The sequence below is a fragment of the Lampris incognitus genome, chromosome 16 (assembly GCF_029633865.1).
Source record: "Lampris incognitus isolate fLamInc1 chromosome 16, fLamInc1.hap2, whole genome shotgun sequence".
NCBI lineage: Eukaryota > Metazoa > Chordata > Actinopteri > Lampriformes > Lampridae > Lampris > Lampris incognitus.
Window position 1 is genome coordinate 48,179,571 of NC_079226.1, and position 16,522 is coordinate 48,196,092.

Here is a 16,522-nt window from a genome sequence, read left to right on the forward strand (position 1 = left end):
ATTACAGGGGGATGGTTTGAATGCAGAGGAGCAGCAACGATTGACCGGACTACTGCAGGAGTGGGTATCGGTTTTTGCAGCTGATGAGGATGACTTTGGTCATACTGACGCGGTCCCACACCAAATCCCGACGGGCGACGCTCCACCAGTACGGAAGAGGTACCAGCCGGTACCCCCTAGCCTCTACCCAGAACTGCGCACATTGTTGCGAGGCATGCTGGACAGTGGGGTGGTCCAAGAGAGTGCTAGCCCTTGGGCTGCGCTGGTGGCACTGGTGAGGAAGAAAAACGGATCATGGCGATTCTGTGTTGACTATAGGAAGCTCAATTCAGTAACCCATAAGGATACGGTTCCTCTACCAAGGCTCGAGGAGTCTCTCATCAACCTGAAAGCTGCGGCCTGGTATTCAACCCTAGACATGGCAAGTGGGTATTGGCAGGTCAAAGTTCACCCTACAGATCAAGAGAAGACTGCGTTCACAACCCCAATACGACTGTTCCAGTTTAATCGGATGCCGTTCGGGTTGTGTAATGCTCCGGCGACATTTCAGCGCCTTATGCAGATGTGTCTGGGAGGGTTGGTTAACGACTTCCTGCTTATTTACTTGGATGACATTATCGTGTTCTCTCCTTGTTTTGACAGCCACCTTCAGCATCTCAGACAGGTTTTCGAGCGGCTCCAGCAGTACGGCCTGAAGCTCCAGCCTTCCAAGTGTTGTCTCTGTCGGAAGGAGGTCAAGTATGTGGGCCACACGGTGAGCCAGCAAGGAGTAGCCACGGACCCAGAGAAGACGGCGGCGGTGAGCGAGTGGCCCATCCACCGGACTGTCACCCAACTTCGTTCCTTCCTGGGGTTTCCAGGGTATTACCGCAGATTCATCCCAGTCTTCTCCCGGGTTGCAGCTCCCTTGAACCAACAGTTACAGGGTAAAGCTGGGTTAAAGGCGGCAGAGGTCTACTGGCCACCAGCGTGCCAACAGGCATTTGAAGAGCTGAAGAGGGCGCTGCTGAGTGCCCCTGTATTGGCATATGCCGATTTTAGTTTGCCCTTCAGACTCTACACTGATGCCAGCCTGGACGGGTTGGGAGCTGTGCTTGCTCAGTGGCAAGGGGGGGTGGAGCGCGTCATTGCCTACGCCAGCCGGAGCCTCAACCCTACCGAAACGAATGACCAGAACTACAGTTCATTCAAGTTGGAGCTGAGCTGTTGGCCCTAAAGTGGGCCATTACGGAGAAATTTAAGGACTACATATGGGGCGCCACGTTCACTGTCTTCACAGACAATAACCCGCTGGTGTATTTGGACACTGCAAAGCTCGGAGCAGTGGAACAGAGGTGTGTGGCGCAGCTGGCTAATTTCTCCTTTTCTATCAAGTATCGTCCAGGGACAGCTAATAAGAATGCGGACGCCCTGTCCCGCCTGCCTGGTGAGGTCCGGGTGACCGCCGTCCAGGCCAATGGCGAAAGACTGGAGGCTCAGCCAGAGGGACCGGGGGATTGGACCATGGCCCTGACACCAGATTCCTGGCGGGAGAGACAGCAGGCTGACCGAGGGGTGAGTGAGTTGTGCCGGATGAAGGCTTCTGAAATGTCTGTCTCCCAGGCATGTAGGTCTGTGTCTCCACAGATGCGGCGATGGATATGGGAGTGTGATCGTCTGGCCATCCAGGATGGGGTGCTGGTCCGACAGGGATGGGAGTCATACACGGGTGCCTCCGTCTTCAAGGTTGTGGTCCCCATTCTGAATCGACCAGAAGTCTGGAAAGAATACTATCATGCCTCCGGCCATTCCATTACGGAGAAAGCCCTGAGCCTCCTGCGACGCCATTTCTTCTGGCTGGGGATGGCGAGAGATGTGGGGAGATGGACAGAGAAGTGTCCCGACAGTGCTGTGTGGAAGCCCGGCCCAGAGGTAAAGGCACCAATGCAGTCTCTGTTGAAAGGAAAGGATCAGACACAGAATAGCTCGGCAATCTGCAAGGTCTGATGATGAGGGGTCGGAATGTGTATGTTCTAAAGGGGAGGTTGTAGACAGCCAGCTGATAAGCAGGATGCCTGTACCTGGCCGTTTCTGGAGCAGGCTGGTTAGAGTCGGTTTAAATCACGGCAGATGGCATGTTATGTGTGCGCATTAAGGGCAGGTCAGTAACAAAGGATGTTTGTGCTGAGGATCCATGGAGTACAGAAGGCCAGATAGAGACATGGTGCCTGGGTGCATTAGGTTAAAGGACACATTAGTATAAGGATAACTGGTAAGTTTCTGTCAAATACACTGCCTCCCAGATTCCAGGGTTAGGTCTGTTCTAGTACATTGTTTTACCTTTTGGAATGCATGGAGCACCTGCAACTTTCCAAAAGCTAATGGACATTGTTCTCCAGGACTGTTCCAGATTTGCCACTGACTATCAGGATGATGTCGTGATCTACAGTGAGGATTGGGAGGACCACCTCAAAACTGTTCTGGGGAAAATCCAAAATGCTGGCCTGACCGTCAATGAGAAGATACCTGGGTTATATGATCGGGAGCGGGCCGATCAAACCACAAGTGGAGAAGGTGAAGGCCATGGAGATGATCCCAAAATCAAGAAGCAACTGAGGTCATTCCTGGATTAATTGGGTTGTATAGAAGGTTTAATTATCTAAATTGGCAGCCCCATTGACTGACCTCAAAAAAATCCTACACATCTAGACTGCAATGGTCAGACAAGTGTGAGTAGGTTTTTAAATCCTTGAAATTGTTGATCTGTCAAGCTCCTGTGTTACAAAGTCCAGACTTCACAAAGAAGTTTGTGGTGCACGTGGATGCATCAAATGTTGGACTGGGGGTTGTGTTGGCACAGGGAGAACCAGGCCAGGAGAGGCCCATCTTGTTCATGAGTAGAACATTTTGTGATCGAGAGAAGAAACATTCTACTGTTAAGAAAGAGGGTCTGGCCATTAAGTGGGCAGTTGCCTCCCTGCGCTACTATCTCCTGGAAAGGAAATTCCAATATATGTTATGTATGCTGAGAGGAAGGTGCACATTCCTCTCACTCATCTGCTCAACATGCATGTATCTGGTAATGTATGTGATATGCTTGCTCTTAGTCTTCTCTCATCCAGGTTTCTGCTATAGGGCGACTTTAATTCTCTGACCTGCCCGACCTTTAAGATTCTACTAAGTCCATTTCAGAGGGGCAGTACACAAGGAGCACCATTCATTATCCAAACCGCTTATCCTTACTCAGGGTCATGGGGATGCTGGAGCCTATCCTAGCAGTCACTGGGCGGCAGGTGGAGAGACACCCTGGACAGGCTGCCAGGCCATCACACGGCCAGGTGGCATCAATATTCCCTCAATTGGTGCTCCTTTGTACTAAAGCCAAAAAAGTACAAAGGAGCACCAATTGAGGGAATATTGATGCCACCTGTGTCCAATTGATATTCGTTGCAGAGGCCCTCTCTGATTGGCCACAGACAGCAGGTGTCAGGATATAAAAGGTGTGTGAAGCAGGGCAAACGGTTGTTCTGTGTTTTTCCCTCTCCAGGACAATGGAAAGGTTCAGTGTTTTGTAGATCCAAAGGAATTTTCCACGATCTTTTTTTCTGCAGAAGATAAAGTGGTTGAACTGTTTTTCTTTGTGGCTATATTTTTGTGGCAGATCAGAATAAATATATTTATATATTTTTTTTATTCTGAACATCGACTCCTGCCTGCTGGTCCGACCGACCACCCTCAAAGTACAACAGGCATGTTGGCGAAGGTAACAGAGGTGATGAGGGGGTGCTGCGTAGGTATGGTGTCAAGGAGAGAAATGTGGAAGGCCAGATGGTGGTGGATTTTGCGAAAAAGATGGAAATGGCTGTGGTGAATACATATTTCAAGAAGACGGAGGAACACATGGTGACGTACAAGAGAGGAGGAAAGTGCACACAGGTGGACTATATCTTATGCAGCAGGCGCGATCTAAAAGGGATTGGAGACTGCAAGGTGGTGACAGGGGAGAACGTTGTTAGGCAGCATCGGATGGTGGTTTGTAGGATGACTTTTGAGACCAAGAAGAGGAAGCGAGTGAAGGCAGAGCCAAGAATCAAATGGTGGAAGTTGAAGAAAGAAAACTGTTGTGTGGAGTTCAGGGTGGAGTTAAAACAGACACTGGGTGGTAGTGAAGAATTACCAGATGGCGGGCAATCACTGCAGAAATAGTGAGGGAGACAGCTAGGAAGGTAATCGATGTGTCATCAGGACAGAGGAAGGAAGACAATGAGACTTGCTGGTGGAACGAGGAAGCACAACAAAGTATAGAGAGAAAGAGGTTGTGTAAAGAAGAAGTGGGATAGTCAGCGAGATGAAGAAAGTAGACAGGAGTACAAGGATATGCAGCATAAAGCGAAGAGAGAGGTTGCAAAGGAAAAGGTGCATGGTGACTTGCATGAGAGGTTAGACAATAGGGAAGGAGAAAGGGACTTGCCGATTGGCTAGACAGAGGGACCGAGCTGGGAGGGATGTGCAGCAAGTTGGGGCCATCAAGGATAGAGATGAAAATGTGCTGACACGTGAGGAGAGTGTGCATAGAAGGTGGAAGGCGTACTTTGAGGGGCTGATGAATGAAGACAATGAAAGAGAGAGAGAAGGTTGGATGATGTGGGGATAATGAATCAGGAAGTGCGGTGGATTAGCAAGGGGGAAGTGAGGGCAGCTGTGAAGAAGATGAAGAGTGAAAAGTTCTGATGACATACCTGTGGAGACATGGATATTTTTAGGAGAGATGGCAGTGGTGTATTTAACTAGATTGTTTAACACAATATTGGAAAGTGAGAGGGTGCCTGAGGAGTGGCGATGTAACATATTGATACCAATTTTCTGGAATAAGGGCGATGTGCAGAGCTGTAGCAACTATAGGGGTATAAAGGTGATCAGCCACAGCATGAGAACATGGGAAAGAGTAATAGGAGCTAGGTTAAGAGGAGAGGTGATGATTAGCAAGCAGCAGTATGGTTTCATGCCACGAAAGAGCACCACAGATGTGATGTTTGCTTTGAAAATATTGATTGGGAAGGATAGAGAAGGCCAGAATGAGTTACATTGTGTTTTCGTAGATTTAGAGAAAGGATATGACAGGGTTAGTCAAGTCAATTTTATTTTTATAGCCCAATATCACAAATTACAAATTTGCCTCAGTGGGCTTTGGGTTCCGAGAGAGGAGGTGTGGTATTGTATGAGGAAGTCGGGAGTTGCAGAGAAGTATGTAGGAGCGGTGCAGGATATGTATGAGGGAAATGTGACAGTGGTGAGTGTTGTGTTCCGTTTATACCGATATTCATGTTACCCTCTTGCACCTCTAGGTGGGGCTATGTTAATATGCTCTTTCCTGTTTTGACGTGACAGACGGAATGTAATGATGGCTGCCTACATGATCCTTGAGTTAAGTAAACGTCCGTTCTAATCCGACCTGCCTCCTCGTGATTGTGCACCATCCAACACTGCAAACTGGCGATAAGTAAACCCAGAGATTGTTTTTATGTTTTTAGCTGATATTATCTGAAAATAGCTGTGAATGTGCCTTCTCCCGCGCTGTTCCTGCCTTGCCCGGGCAAACCTGCAATGTCATTCAATAAATGGCTACGGATGTTCAACAATTATTTACTGGTGACCAATGCAATTGGAAATGCTTGGCCTGAGGCTCACAAGAGAGCTGTTCTGCACATTGTCTGGGCACCGAAGGACAACAGATTTTTTACACATTACCAGATACGGGTGAGATATTTTCTTCTGCTGTTACTGCCTTACAGGCTTACTTTACATCTGAGGAACCTTGTCGTTGTTGAACGGCATATTTTCAGGAAGCGGACACAGGCACTGAATGAGACTATTCTGCAATATGTTGCTGCTTTGCGTGAACTGGCTACTAAATGTGACTTTGCTGATAAAATGGATGAGATTGTCTGCGGCCAGTTAATTGAGCATGTAGTTAGCCAGCGTATGAGTGAGACTGCTACTCTAACCTGACCTAACGCGAGATAAGGCTATCACTATAGCAACACAGATTGAATCTGCTACTGAATAAGCTAAAGCAATGGCACCAGACCAGTGTCCCAGTACAGGCTGTACAGTCGAGGTCATATGCCTTTCAGAAAGCGGGACAGACAGCCCTCCCACTCATGTGGCTCTGACAGTCACTTGGCTAATTCTCCACAATGCCCAGCTGCAAATGCCACTTGCAATGCATGCCACAATGTAGGAGACACTTTACTCGTGTCTGCAGATCTGCTCAAACCCAGCCTGTGCATGAGGTTGAACTCCCTGAACTGACAGTGCTTTACTTAGATGAGGCTGACGATGCTCCAAAGAATATTCTGCGAATGTACATGTCCACACACCAACTACTCCTGCCCAGGAAATTGAACTAGTTGTGGATACAGGTTCAGCAGTATCCACAACGCCACACTCTACCTACGACAAGTACTTCAGGTACCACACCACTGTCTGCACCTGCTGTTTGCCTTGTGTCATACACCCGGTCTTGCACACCTATTCTGGGGTGCCTACAGCCTCAAGTGAGTAGAGATGACATCACTGCCCCTGCCAGGTTCTTTGTGAAGGAACCCCACTGTTCGGGATGGACCTGATTACTGCTCTACACCTCTGGATTAATGAAAATACCATCATCCCCTCTTCTGCTCCAGCTACATCTGCTCCTGTGATGGCCACTGCTCTCACCACTCCTACTTCCCCTGCCATCGGCTGTGCAAAGGACTTTGTGCATCGAGTTAAGATTGACGCTACTGTTAAACCAGTGCACCAAAAACTACGTTGTCTGCCCTTTGCAGTCAGGGATGCTGTCTCTGCTTAGCTGGAGCGCCTACTGGAAGCGGGTGTCATAAAGAAGGTAGATGCTTCTGCCTGGGTGTCCCCGATTGTGGTTACACAAAATAAAACAGGTGGAATCCGTATGTGTGTGGACCTCCGTGAAGCAAATGCGGCCGTGATTACAGACTGCTACCCACTGCCACACATAGATGAGTTGCTCTCCAACCTGCGGGGTGCAAAAATGTTCTCTACAATTGATTTGGCAAGTGCGTACTACCAAGTGCTGTTGCATGAGGATAGCAGAGACCTCACGGCGATCATTACACATGAGGGTCTTTTCAGATTCTGTAGAGTGCCATGTGGTTTGGCATCTGCACCCTCTGCCTCCCAGAAAATGATGGCCACCATCCTCCAGGGCCTGCCAGGTGTTCAAAACTATTTAGGCGATCTGATTATTTATGGTCCTACCACTGCTTCACACAACCAAAACATCGAGACCGTGCTGCAAAAGCTAAAAGACGCCGGCTTGGTGCTTTAATGATGATAAATGTCACTTCAACAAGCCCTCCCTCTGCTTCCTTGGACATGTCATCACTGCAGACAGTATCCTACCAGTCAGAGAGCACACCGATGCAGTCCTGAAGACTCCTGCTCCGACTGCTTCCCTGCATTCCTTACTAGGACAGGTGTTGTGGTATTCCAAGTTCCTGCCCAACTTTGCGACAGTTGTAGCTCCAATGTGTGAGGCTGTCAGTGCTACAGACACGTTTACATGGTCTGATGCTGCACAAAACAGTTTTGATGAAGTCAAACAGCTCCTGATAGACAGCCCAGCACTCACTTTGTTTGGCCCCACCCTTCACACAGTAATCTCCACCGATGCGAGTGAACACAGTTTGGGGGCTGGGTTCGCTCAAAGACAAACAGATGGGGCACCGAGAAAGTAGTGGCTTTGTCTCGTACACTGTCAACGACAGAACACAAGTACTCTACTGTCGAGACAGAGGGACTTGCACGTGTGTGAGCTGCAGAAAAAAGGCGACCATACTTACGGGGCCATCGCTTCACGCTTCGTACTGACCATCAGGCACTCACCACACTACTTACAACACAGGGCATTGGACGTGCTGGGATGCGTATAGCCCGGTGGTCAGCACAGCTTCTCTGCTTTGACTATAATGTCATCTACCGACCTGGCTCCCAAAACCTCACAGCTGACTGCCTTTCACGCCTTTCCCTACCTGCCTCTGCTGACCCTGCAATGGATGTGGAGCCCAAGAAAGTAGCCCAGATATCCTCTACACTCAGTTCCTTGTCGGTGACCGAGTATGAAGCAGCCTCCTCTACCCGCCCTGAAATGACTGCACTGCGTCAACAGATCGACAGGGGATGGCCTCTTTCAATAAAAGCAGTGAGTCAAAATCTAATGGCCTACCACAAGATCAGAGATGAACTCTCAGTCAAGGACAACTATGTCCTCAGAGGCAACCACCTTATTGTACCAGTTACCTTACATCATACACTGGTCACTATGTCTCATGACAGTCGCCAGGGGGTTGTACACACTAAGCAGCACCTGCGAAATCTTTACTGGTGGCCAAAGATGGACTCTCAGGTCATAGCCTCATGCGTCGCTTGCCAGTCTAATGATAAAACTGCTAAGCCTCTCTCTGCACCCCTATTACTATTACCTCTGCCAGATGGCCCATGGAAAAAGCTAGGTCTAGACAGAGTAGGGCCTTTTGAGACAGTTGTGCCCACCTGCTGTTAAGCTATTATGCAGACGGACTACTACTCCAACTACTACTACTGCTGACATAATACAGTTTCTTACATCTGTTTTTAGCAGACACGGTGACCCAGAAAGCATTGTTACAGACAATGGAGCTCAATACGTCAGCAGCCTTTGCTGAGTTTCTTGAGAAAAGGGGCATCCTCCACAATCTGGTATCAGTCTACTATCCGGCGGCCAATGGGGCCATTGAACGTTTCCACCGTGTTCTGAAGAGCTGCATCCAGACTGCAGTCCAGCAGTCTCAGCCATGGAAAGAGGCCGTGTTGGATTTCCTACAAGTCTACAGGGCCCTCCACACGCCACCACTGCTGTCTCACCACATGAACTGCATTTATGGCAGAAGAATGTGCACTAAACTGGACATACTGCCCCTACAACCTACTTTGACAGCACAAGGTGACTCTGCACAGAATGGTCCAACAAAAACAGGCCAATATGAAGCGCTACACTGACTTCAAACGTGGTGCCCGTAAGCCCTTCTTTCAGGAGAGATAGAGTGTTAGGATAAGAATAACTCACCACGTCCCCAAAGCACACCCGCGATTCAATGGACCAGTAACTTTGGAAAAGAAGGTAGGCACAAACACCTTCTTGCTTAGTGATGGAAAATAATGGAATGCATCCCACCTAGCTCCCTTCCCTGCTGCAGCTGAGTATGAACCTGTCAACAATCCTGCTTCAAAATCACATCACACGCACACTCCCCACATCCAGCCATGTGCAAGAAACAAGCCTAGTTGGCATAAAGACTATGTCCCATTGTTAGAAAGGTTCCAGATGGGTGTGTGTGTCGGTCCCCATTGGTACCGCTTCCCGTGGTGGGGCGGAAACTTCCTTTAACTTCTGCGAGAGCGTCGGACCCATTTAAGGGACGGACCGAAAACCAGGATGAGGTTTACATTAGTCATTTAGCCGATGCTTTTATCCAAAGCCACTTACAATAAGTTCATTTAACGTAGAAAATCAGGAGAACTACTAGTCATCAGTGCATCTAAACAAGCATCTACGAGCAAAACCAGTGTTTTTATTTTTAGAGTGAATACAATAAGTGCTAAGAACAAGTAACAGGGTAGTAGTTCTTGAAGAGGTGAGTTTTCAACCTGCGCCGAAAGATGGGCAGTGACTCCGCTGTCCTGACATCAGTGGGGAGTTCAGTCCACCACTGTGGGGCCAGGACAGAAAAGAGCCGTGACCGGGTCGATCGGCAGCAAGGGCCTCTGAGCGATGGGGCAACCAGGCGTCCTGAGGCAGCAGAGCGAAGTGGTGGTGGGGGTGTAGGGCATGACCATGGCTTGGAGATAGGAAGGAGCTGTTCCTTTCACTGCCCTGTAGGCTAGCACCAGGGTCTTAAACTGGATGCGAGCAGCTACTGGGAGCAAGTGTAGGAACATGAGAAGGGGAGCTGTGTGGGATAATTTAGGGCGGTTGAACACCAGACGAGCCGCAGCTTTCTGAACAAGCTCCAGAGGTCTGATGACCGACGCCAGGGCGCCAGCAAGGAGGGACCTGCCGTAGTCCAGCCAGTAGATGACCAGAGACTGGATGAGCACCTGTGCCATCTCATCAGTGAGGAATGGGCGAATCCTCCTGAGGTTATAGAGGAGAAATCTGCAGGAGAGAGCAACCGATGCAGGTGTAGAGAGGATAGAGGTAAAAGAGGAAGAAAGATCAGTGGTGGCGAGAGAGCAGCAGTTTCTACGGGTGGAAACCATGTGGGTAGAGGAAGGGGCTGAGGGGGGTGAAGACAGGGAGAGAAAGTAGGACATGAAATAGTGGTCAGAGAGCTGGAGGGGAGTAACAGAGAGACTGGAAATAGGACAGTGTCTAGTAAAGATAAGGTCCAGCTGGCTGCCGGCCTTGTGGGTAGGAGGAGAGGGTGAGAGGTGAAGGTCAAAGGAGGAAAGAGAGAAGAGGATCTAGCTTGTTAGTGTGGATGTTGAAGTCACCGAGAAGGATAAGTGCAGAGTCATCAACAGAGAAATGTGGGACAAGTGTGTCAAGCTCCTCCAGAAACTCACCAAGGGGGCCTGGTGGGCGGTACACAACCACGATGGTGAGTTTGATTGGATAAGAGAGAGTAACAGCATGAAATTCAAAAGAGGGCGGAGAAATTGTGGAATGGAAACAAGAGAGTATTGCCATTTCAGGGAGATTAGCAGGCCATTACCACCACCCCGCCTCCCAGCTCTGGGACTGTGAGAAAAAGAGTACATATCAGACAGAGCTGCAGATGTGGTAGTGTTTTCTGGCATGATCCAGGTCTCAGTTAGAGCAATAAATTTAAGGGAGAGCAAGGATGCGTAACCTGAGATAAACTTATCTTTTGGCAAGGTTTACCATAGATTACAGTAGAAGTTAAGGGAGAGTTTGATTATATTTTTCTCCCGTCTCCTGAAACACCTGTTGTGTTCGTGTGCGTCCAGAAAAATAATCACACACACACACACACACACACACACACACGTCTACTTGTCAATTAACATCGTTGAAGATAACATCTTTGCTTTCTTGCTGATGCACCACAGTAGTCACATACTCCCAAATAGCTACAGTTACAGTCCCCTCTACCCCCCCCTGCCCTTTCATAAGTGGAGTCCAGTAGGTGGTACCAGTCTGTAGTATCCCAGGGAGTCGGTGTACTTGGGACCCAGCACAAAAGCACTCCAGACCCACTGTCTCCAAATCACAATGACTGATATGCAAAGGCAGCTTAATGTAAGTCGAGGGCCAGATCTGTCACTTGTTCCTCCTCCACCCCCCCCCATGGTGGGTGGAAGAAGAAGGTGGTGCCCAGCCCACTCGCTCGGCCAGCAGTGCATGCCGCTGCTGTCAGTCCTCCAGACCCAGCAACATAGGCCATCGTCCACTCATCATCAGTCCCTATGCATGCTGTCAGCAAAGAAGCGGAGGATTGAGACTGGCCACCCCCCCCACTCCAGTGGCAGAGGAGCACACGAAACCTGAGCACCCACTATCACACTACCCACATATCTAGTGGCAGAGCTGACTGCATGCCTCAGGAGCATGGGGATGACTCCACAGAGCAGCTGCTCAGCCAACCGACACCTGAATACTGTGAGCTTTATGCTGAGTTGGTTTTATCAGGTCTTGGGGAAAGGTCACGCCATCTGACAGAGCCACCAGTCCACTCACATAAATGATCTTCTCCACTTCTAGGCCTCCTTGATGACCAGAGACATGAGGACTTCCAGTCCAGCTGACAGAGAGAGTGTATATCGTGGCCCTCAACCCACCATCCCAGACTTCAGTAGGGGGGACCCTCATGAGTTTGTCAGGCTAAAGATCTCCCTGGATAACCTTCTCTCTAGGGAGCAACAGAGAGGTTTAAATGTCAGATCCTGGTAGACCACCTGAAATTTGAACACATTGCTCATTGCAGACTCGTATACAAACTCTACCCAGCCCTATACAGACACCATGGCCTCTTTAGCAGAGCATTATGGGCAACCCCACCAGCTGGCATTAAGGCACATCGCAGACCTAATGGAGGCACCTAACATCTGTAGCCATGACACAGCTGCCTTTAAGAGATTTGCCCTCAGAGTGAGAGCCTTGGTGGGCATGCTTGACCAGCTGGGAGAGAAAGTCCATATTGAGCTTCAGTGTGGTTCCCACATCACTAGCCTGATGTCCAAACTCCCACAAGACATGCAAGCTGGGTTTATGAGGTACTTGCACCCCCTCCGCGTCCGTATCCCTACTCTGCTCGACTTCGCTGACTGGCTGGAGTTCGAGCTGAGGACGCAAGAGTATGGTTACGAGTCTCAGCATAGAGAGGACAAATAACACACAGGCAAAGAAGGAGAGACGGAAGACTCAACAGCTGGTAGGCCAACCACAGTCCTCCATGGTGCTGAACAGACTTAAGACGGCCCTGTCATCCCAGAGTCCTCATTCACCAGAGCCAGTCCACAAAGGAAAGTCGTCCTGTCGTGCCCATACTGCGCCAATAACCAGCACTACCCGAACCAGTTCACTAATTTCAGCCAGCCTACAACTGAGCAGTGGAGTGCATGGGTCAAGAGTAACAGAAGGTGCTTGAATTGTGGCTGCTCTCACCAGGCCGCACAGTGAAGACTGAAGGCCCGGTCTAAGAGATGTCAGGGCAGACATCTGAAGGCTCTCCATGAGCTCAACACTAAGCCAAACCCAGAGAACACATCATGCCCTAGTGAGTACCGCCAATGAAGTGCTTTACCTGGATAGGAAGTCTGGTTGCAGTCAGGTGCTCCTGAATGTGGCCAAGGTCGTGCTACATAATGGAAAGGCAGGCCATGGAGTCCTACGCACTACTAGATGATGGATCAAAGCAGACCATGCTCCTTCCGGCTGCTGCTAAGGAGCTAAAACTTCAAGGGGAGCCACAGTACCTTGCCTTGAGGACTGTGCGCCAGGATCTCAGAGTTCTGCATGGTATGTCCATCTCCCTTTCTATTTCTCCTGCCAGTCACCCCCAAAATACTTTCAAAATCCAGAGCGCATTCACTGCCGATCAGCTGGGACTGGCGGAGCACTCACAACTAGTTAAGACACTCCAGTGCAAATATAAGCACTTAAAAGGCCTCCTACTGCAAACGCGGGATTATGTCCGTCCCATGGTCCTCATTGGGCCTGGCTACACACATCTAATTACCCTAGTAGAGCCAGTCCGTCTGGGATTCTCTGGAGGACCAGCTGCTGTGAAGACCAGGTTGGGCTGGACCATCCAGGGGTCCGCCAGCAGCTCCAGCCACAGCAGTGTCTGCATATAGCCATACAGTCACCCTCTGATGAGCCCCTTCATCATGTGGAGAAGCTTTGGCAACGGGACGTGTTGCCCTACAGGAGTGGAAAGATGGTGACATGATCAAGGCAAGACCAAGAAGCAGCGCACCTCCTGGAACCCAGGACAGTGAGGGTGGACATTGATAGAATACATTGTTATGCCACTCCCCTGCTGCGCGTGAAGAACATGTCCTATCTCCGTACCACCAAGGACGATGTAATGGCAAGTCTGCAGAGCACTGAAAGAAGCCTGATGAAAGACTTGCTGATTTAAGAGACAGTGACCGGCTGGACCCAGAAACCATCACCCCATAGTCCTGGACCCGACCCACCAGGTGACCAAACTCATCATTCAGGATGATGACTGAGATCTCCGTCATCCAGGCTCAGAGCGGCTCTTTGCAGAAGTCCGTTGGAAGTACTGGATCCTCCGAGGAAGAGAGGCTGTAAAGCGGCACCAGCACGCCTGCCCTGGTTGTCAGAGATGGAGGGTGAATCTTGCAGTACCACAGACGGCAGACCCTACCTCCAGCGACTGTTGAAACCACCTTTCTTTTCTACAGGCATTGATTGTTTTGGGCTTTTCATGGTTAGAGCTGGACAGCGTAATGAGAAGCTTTGGGGCACACTATTCAAGTGCCTCACGCTTTCCACATCAATGTCCTGAGTAGCCTGGACCAGGATTCCTTCCTGTTGGCCCTCCGCCCACATCAAGTCAGCTGATGTGCGGATCCAGGACCGTCTTTACACCAGACCGGGTGCACGGCTGGTCATCCTGTAAGCCACTCCAGAAGGCGAAGATGAGGGACACCCTAGCGCTTCAGTTCCCCCTCAGTAGACTCTTTTCACCTTCCTATGGGGCAAATATTATCTCTACATTTGGGGGCGGCTGTTAGAAAGGTTCCAGATGGGTGTGTGTGTCGATGCCTATTGGTACCACCTCCCGTGGTGGGGTGGAACCTTCCTTTAACTTCGAGAGCGTCGGACCTGTTTAAGTTATGACCCAAAAACCAGGATGAGGTTTATCATAGATTACTGTAGAAATTAAGGGGGGTTTCGATTATATTTTTCTCCTGTCTCCCGAAAGACCTGTTGTGTTTGTGTGCGTCCAGAGAAATAACCACACACGTCTACTTGTCAGTAAACATCTTTGCATTCTTGCCGATGCACCACAGTGGTCACATACTCCCAACTAGCTACAGTTACAGTCCAAGCTATCAACCCTCCATTACATCCGTACTGAAAGTTTGAATAGGTTTACGCCATTGGATGGATAGAAAAATGCATGGGAAAGGGAAAAAATATATATACTACAAGCACGCCTGTTATAAGGGAAACATGCTGTTGACAAATCTAATTGACATATACTCTGGTTTTGAATAATTGACCATGTCCTAGAGAAAAAGATGAGAAAAAAATGGTAAATGAAACAATGTTATTGTAGGATCAGAGATGTTAAGGTATATTGCTTACATACCATTAAGTGTTTTGTTAATGTTACCTAATGTTAGTGATCTTTGGAAAATAAGCAGCGATTACAGAATCTTACTGATGCTTGTTTGGAAATAACATTATATTACAGAGAGGAGATGTGTTCTGTTTATATTGATAGTCATGTTACCCTCTTCCACCACTAGGTGGTGCTATGTTAATATGCTGTTTCCTGTTTTGACGTGAAGGACTGAATGTAATGATGGCTGCCTACATGATCCTTGAGTTAAGTAAAAGGGCGTTCTAATTCGACCTGCCTCCTCGTGATTGTGCACCATCCAACACTACAGTGAGGTGTGTTGTTGGTATGACAGATGGGTTCGAGGTGGGATTACACCAAGTACCGGCTCTGAGTCTTTCTTGCTTGCAATGGTGATCGACAAGTTGACGGACGAGATCAGGCAGGAGTCTCCGAGGACTATCATATTTGTGGACGACCTTGTGATCTGTAGCGAGAGTAGGGTGCAAGTTGAGGAGAGCCTGGAGAGATGGAGCTTTGAACTGGAGAGAAGAGGAATGAAAGTCAGTGGGAGGAAGACGGAATATATATATATATGCGTGAATGAGAGGGAGGACAGTGGAATGGTGGAGATGGAAGGAGCAGAGGTGATGAAGGCATATGAATTTATATACATGGGTCAGCTGTCCAAAGTAATGGGGAGTGCAAAGGAGAAGTGGAGAAGAGAGTGCAGGCAGGGGGGAGTGGGTGGAGAGGAGTGTCAGGAGTGATTTGTGACAGAAGGGTACATGTATCAGCAAGATTTAAAGAAAAGGTTTACAAGATAGTTGTGAACCCAGCTATTGTAATGGTGTGTGCCCGCCTGGCCAGTAGGTGGCAGCATTGGTATGTCTTGTTTATTGTAGAGGGTTAAGGTTCATGCGCAGAACGTGACAGCCATGTAGCAGACAAAACGTGATTAGATACACAGACAAGATTTACTTTCCAGCTTGTTTTATTACATACCATAAAATTACATGGTACCAGAAGTGAACCAGACAGAAAATTAATGGGATGAAACCACCGGGTACTTTAAAGTTAACTGGAAATGTAGACGCGAACTGGAGAAATTTCAAGCAGCAGTTCAAGCTGGATGTCGCGGCTGTGGGGGTGACTGCGGCGTAAAACGATCGAACGACCGCCATGCTGCTCACCGTCGCTGGAGCTGATGTGCTGGAGGTGTACAACACTTTCACATTCGCAAACGAGGGTGACAAAAACAAGCTAAACGAAGTCATCAAGAAATTCGATGAACAAAATGTTCGTAAGAAGAGACTTACGAGAGGTATGCGTTTAGATCGCGGATGCAACACGAAGTATTGAGTTTTTTTTCACAGACCTTAAGCTAAAGGCTAGTACTGTGGCAGGAATGAGGAAAAACACAGCAAACGAAGGCGAGTTTGATGTTTATTCCTCAACTCCAAAAACCAAAACTACAGCAGGAACAACCCTGCATCAGCAAGCCCGTGAACGTAAACCACGCCCCCAGCTCACAGTCCTGCTGGGTGAGAGGCATAGCCCCTGGTGTCCGCCACACAGCCCCCCCCGAACACCCAGAAGGGACTCCTGGAAAGAAAATTAGTGTCTCACTGGAGGCTTAAGCAGCCTGCCATAACGGCTGCGCCGTCCCTCAGCCGAAACAGTAGGTGAAACACAGTCCAAAG